At 36.0% G+C, this 5,348-nt stretch overlaps 1 long non-coding RNA gene across 1 annotated transcript; it reads right to left on the bottom strand.

Annotated features, from left to right (window-relative positions):
* Nucleotides 1-1,227: 1,227 nt before the first annotated feature.
* On the bottom strand, nucleotides 1,228-3,291 carry LOC116661713. Its single transcript, XR_004317615.1, has 3 exons — nucleotides 3,218-3,291; nucleotides 2,970-2,971; nucleotides 1,228-1,248 (listed from the first exon to the last, which is right to left on the bottom strand). It is a non-coding gene; the product is annotated as an uncharacterized LOC116661713 (long non-coding RNA).
* Between the last annotated feature and the right edge of the window lie 2,057 nt (nucleotides 3,292-5,348).

Here is a 5,348-nt window from a genome sequence, read left to right as displayed (position 1 = left end):
CCTTTTGCTACCAACTCTGTAGTGAATATTTTTCGAATCTGTGATGCATGTAGCTATTTTCGATCACGGAATTTCACGATGACGTGTTCTATGTAAATTGCATTTCTATTGGATAGAACTCGCCTCAAGAGAATTTCTCTGTGAAATCTGCATGATTTTAGAAATTGAGATTAGGAGAAATCTACTAAATCAGAATAAAACTTTCTATGTATAAATATACATTGTAAGGAAGATGAAAGATCGATAATACAAATGTTCACAACTCATTAAAGATTGTTTGTCAAATCCATGATGCATGTAATGTGTTCAGAACATGGAATGTCACGGTGATTAAAACTCAGTAAATTACATATCTTTTGTGTATAAATCGCTCCAAGAGCATTTTTCTGCGAAATCTGCCTCATTTTTAAACTGGCGTTAAAACAAACATGTGAAAACTGAGAAAATACTTCAAAGTGTCAGTAGTCTAGTATGGTGAATGAAAGTGCTGTAATCCACATGCTAACAACTCTGTAGTGAATATTTGTCGAATCAGTGATGTATGTAGCTTATACAAAACACGGAAATTCATGGTGATCTAATCTATGCAAATTACATGTCTACTCGTTAGATCCTGCTTCAGGAGCATTTTACTGATAAATCTGCCTCAGTTTCGAAACGCGTTATGAAAACGCTGTGAAATCTTAGTAAACGCATTTAGGTGTCTATATGTCTTCAATGGTTTATTTAAGTTTGGTAATTCACATGCTAACAAATCAGCAGTGAATATTTCTCGAATCCGTTGTACATGTACCGTGATCAGAACACGGAATGTTACGGTGATGGTATCTTTGTAAATGAGATGTCTATTGGATCGAACTTGCAGCAAGAGAATTTTTCTGCGAACACTACCTGATTTTCGAAACTGACGTTAGGAAAAATCTGTGAAATGTAAGTAAATGTTTCTAGGTGTAAATATGCCTTGTATGGTGGTTGAAAATTCGGTAATCCACTTGCTCACAGTCATTAAATAATGTTTGTCGAAGCCGTGATGAATGTAATGTTTTCAGAACCAGGAATGTCTCATTGAGTGAAACTATGAAAATAACAATTCTACTGGATAGAACTCACTTGAATTGAATTTTCTGCGAAATTTTCATGACTTTTGAACCTGGATGTTAGGAAAAACCTGCGAAATCAGAATAAGTACTTCTAGGTGTAAATATTCCTCGTATGGTGGATGAAAGTTCGGTAATCCACATGCTCACACTCATTAAAGAATGTTTGTCGAATTCATGATGAATGTAATGTGTTTGGAGTACACAATGTCATAGTGAAGGAAAGAATGTAAGATACTTGTCTATTGGGTAGAACCCGCTTGAAGAGAATTTTTCTGTGGAAATTGCATGATTATCGAATCTGAATTTTGGAAAAAGCTGCAAAATGAGAGTAAATATTTGTAGGTGTAAATATGCCTTTATGTTGGAAGAAAGTTCGGTAATCCACATTTTCACAACATACTAAAGAATCATTTTCTAATCCGTGATGCATGTACCATGTTCAGAACGTGGAATTTCACGGTGATTGAAACAATGTAAATTACTTCTCTATTGGGCAGAACTCGCTCCAAGAGAGTTTTTCTGTGAAAACTGCTTCATTTTTGAAACTGGCGCTTGGAAAACGCTGCAAAATCTGAGAAAATACTTCTAAGTATCAATATTCAATGTATTGTGATGAAAGTTCGGTAATCCACATGCTAACAAATCTGTAGTGAATCTCTGTCGAATCAATTATGCATGTAGCAATTTCGGAAAATGCAATTTCACGGCCAGGGAATTTATGTAAATTGCATTTCTCTTCGTTAGAAATCACTCCAAGAGATTTTTCCTGAGAAAACTGCCTGATTTTCGAAACTGGAGTTTGGAAAACCCTGCGAACTCAGATTGATAGATTCTCAGTGTAATCATGCCTTGTATGGTGGATGAAAGTTCGGTAATCCGCATGCTAACAACTCTATAGTTAATATATGTTGAATCGGAGATACATGAAGTGTGTTTGGAACACAGAATATCACGGTGAGTGAATCTATGTAAACTACATGTCTCTTGGGTAGAACCCGCTCCAAGAGTTTTTTCTGGGAAATCTCCCTCATTTTTGAAACTGGCGTTTGAAAATCTCTGCAAAATCAGAGAAAATGCTTCAAAGTGTCAATATGCCTTGTATTGTGATGGAAGTTCATAAAGCCACATGCAAACAAATCTGTGGTGAATATTTGTAGAAATTGTTATGCATGGAGTGTGATCGTATCACGAAAATTCCCGGCGAAGGGACCTATGTAAATTAAACATCTATTGGGTAGAACTCACTCCAAAAAATTTTTCGTGAGAAAACAGCCTGATTTTCGAAACTGGCATTAGGAAAAATCTGGAAATTCAGAGTCAATGTTTCTAGGGTTAAATATGCCATGTATGGTGGATGAAAGTTCTGTAATCTACATTTTCACAACTCATTGGAGAAAGTTTGTTGAAACCTTGAAGTGTGTGTGGAAATTGGAATGTCACAGTGAGGGAAACTATGTAAATTATATTTCTATTGGGAAGTTCTTGCTCCACGACAATTTTTTGCGAATCTCCCTCATTTTCGAAACTGGCATTAGGAAAATCTTTTGAAATATGGGAAAGTGCTTCAAAGTGTCAATATGGCATTTATGGTGGATGATTGTTCGGTAATCCTTATGCTACCAACCCTGTAGTGAATATTTGTCGAATCCGTGATGCATGTAGCTATTTCTGAACACGGAATTTCACGATGACGGGTTCTATGTAAATTGCATGTCAATTGGATAGAACTCGATCCAAGAGGATTTCTCTTTGAAAACTGCATGATATTTGAAACTGAGATTAGGAGAAATCTAATAAATCAGAATGAAACTTTCTATGTATAAATATACATAGTAAGGAGGATGAAAGTTCGGTAATACACATGTTCACAACTCATTAAAGAATGTTTGTCAAATCCGTGAAGAATGTAGCGTGTTGGGAAATTGGAATGTCACTGTGAGGGAACTATGTAAATTACATTTCTATTGGGAAGTACTTGCTCCACAAGAATATTTTGCGAATCAGACCTCATTTTCAAAACTGGCATTAGGAAAAATTTTGAAATATGGGAAAGTGTTTCAAAGTGCCAATATGGCATTTATGGTGGATGAATGTTCTTTAATCGTTATGCTACCAACTCTGTAGTGAATGTTTGTCGAATCCGTGATGCATGAAATGTGATCAGAACACGGAATGTCACGGTGAGTAAAACTAGGTAAATTACATATCTTTTGTGTATAACTCGCTCCAAGAGCATTTTTCTGCGAAATCTGCCTCATTTTCTAAACTGGCGTTAAAACTAAACTGTGAAATCTGAGAAAATTCTTCAAAGTGTAAGTAAGCCTTGTATGGTGGATGAAATTGCTGTAATCCACATGCTAACAACTATGTAGTGAATATTTGTCGAATCCGAGATGCATGTAGTGTGTTCAGAACACGGAATTTCATGGTGAGCGAATCCATGTAAATTACATGTCTATAGGTTAGAACCTGCTCCAAGAGGTTTTTGCCGTGAAATCTGCCTCATTTTCGAAACTGGCGTTTGGAAAGCTCTGTGAAATCAGAGAAAATGCTTCTAAGCAAGAATATGCCTTGTATTGTGATGAAAGTTCTCTCATCCTCATGCAAACAACTCTATAGTTTAGTTTTGTCGAATCTTTTCTGCAGGTAGTGTGTTCGAAACATGTAATTTCACAGCGGGGGAATTTATGTAATTTACGTATCTATTGGGTAGAACACGCTCCAAAAGTTTTTTCTTTGAAAACTGCCTGATATTTGAAACTGCTATTAGGAAAAAGCTGCGAACTCAGAGTTAATGTTTCTATGTGTCAATATGCCTTGCATGGTGGATGAAAGATCTGTAATACACATGTACGTAACTCATTAAAAATGTTTCTCAAATCCTTGATGTATGTAGCCTGTTTGGGACACGGTCTTTCTCGGTGAGGGAAGCTATGTAAATTACATATCTATTGGTTAGAACCCTCTCCAGGAGAGTTTTACTGAAAAATCTGCCTCAGTTTCGAAACTGGTGTTATGAAAACGCTGTGAAATCAGAGTAAATGCTTTAAGGTGACAATATGTCTTCAATGCTTTATTAAAGATCGGTAATTCACATGCTAACAACTCAGCAGTGAATATTTGTTGAATCTTTGGTGCATGAACCTTTTGTTAGTCACACGGAATGTTACGGTGATGGAATCTATGAAAATGAGATGTCTATCGGATGGAACATGCAACAAGAGGATTTTTCTGGGAAAACTGCCTGATTTTCGAAACTGACGTTAGGAAAATTCTGCGAAATGTGAGTAAATGTTTCTAGGTGAAAACATGTCTTGTAAGGTGGAGGAAAATTTGATAATCCACATGCTCACACTCATTAAAGAATGATTGTCGAAACCTTGATGCATGTAACATGTTCAGAACACGGAATGTCACTGTGATTGAACTACTTAAATTACATATCTTTTGGGTAGAACTCGCACCAGGAACATTTTTCTGTGAAATCAGCCTCATTTTCCAAACTGGCGTTAGGAAAAACCAGAGAAATCTGAGAAAATGCTTCTAAGTGTGAATATGCCTTGAATGGGGAGTTTAATTCCGGTAATCCACGTAACCAACTATGAAGGGAATACTTTTCGAATCCGTGACTTATTTAGCGTGTGTGGAACACAGAAATTCACGGTAATGAAACTATTTAAATTAAAATTCTATTGGGTAGAAATAGCTTGAATAGAATTTTTCTGTGCAAATTGCATGATTTTCGAATTTGAAATTTGGATAAAACTGCGAAATGAGAGTAAATACTTGTAGGTGTAAATATGCCTTGTATGGTGGATGTAAGATTGGTAATCCAAATGCTAACATCTCTGCAGTGAATATTTGTCGAATCCGAGATACATGAAACGTGTTCAGAACACAAAATATCATGAAGAGCACATCTATGTAAATTACCTTTCTATTGGGTAGAACTCGCTCCAAGAGCTTTTTTCTGCAAAATCTGCCTCATTTTCAAATCTGGCGTTAGGAAAAATCTTCAAAATATGAGAAAATGCTTCTGAGTGTCAGTATGACTTGATTGGTGGATGAAAGTCCGGTAATCCACATGTTAACAAGAGTGTAGTAAATATTTTTCAAACCGTGATTCATGTAGCACGTTCGGAAAACAGAATTTCACGGTAATGAAACTATGTAAATTAGAATTCTATTGGGTAGAACTAGCTAGAATAGAATGTTTAAGCGAAAATTGCATGATTCTCGAAAGGGATA

The sequence above is a fragment of the Camelus ferus genome, chromosome 36, assembly GCF_009834535.1.
Source record: "Camelus ferus isolate YT-003-E chromosome 36, BCGSAC_Cfer_1.0, whole genome shotgun sequence".
Lineage (NCBI taxonomy): Eukaryota > Metazoa > Chordata > Mammalia > Artiodactyla > Camelidae > Camelus > Camelus ferus.
This window is presented reverse-complemented; position numbering and strand designations above follow the sequence as displayed.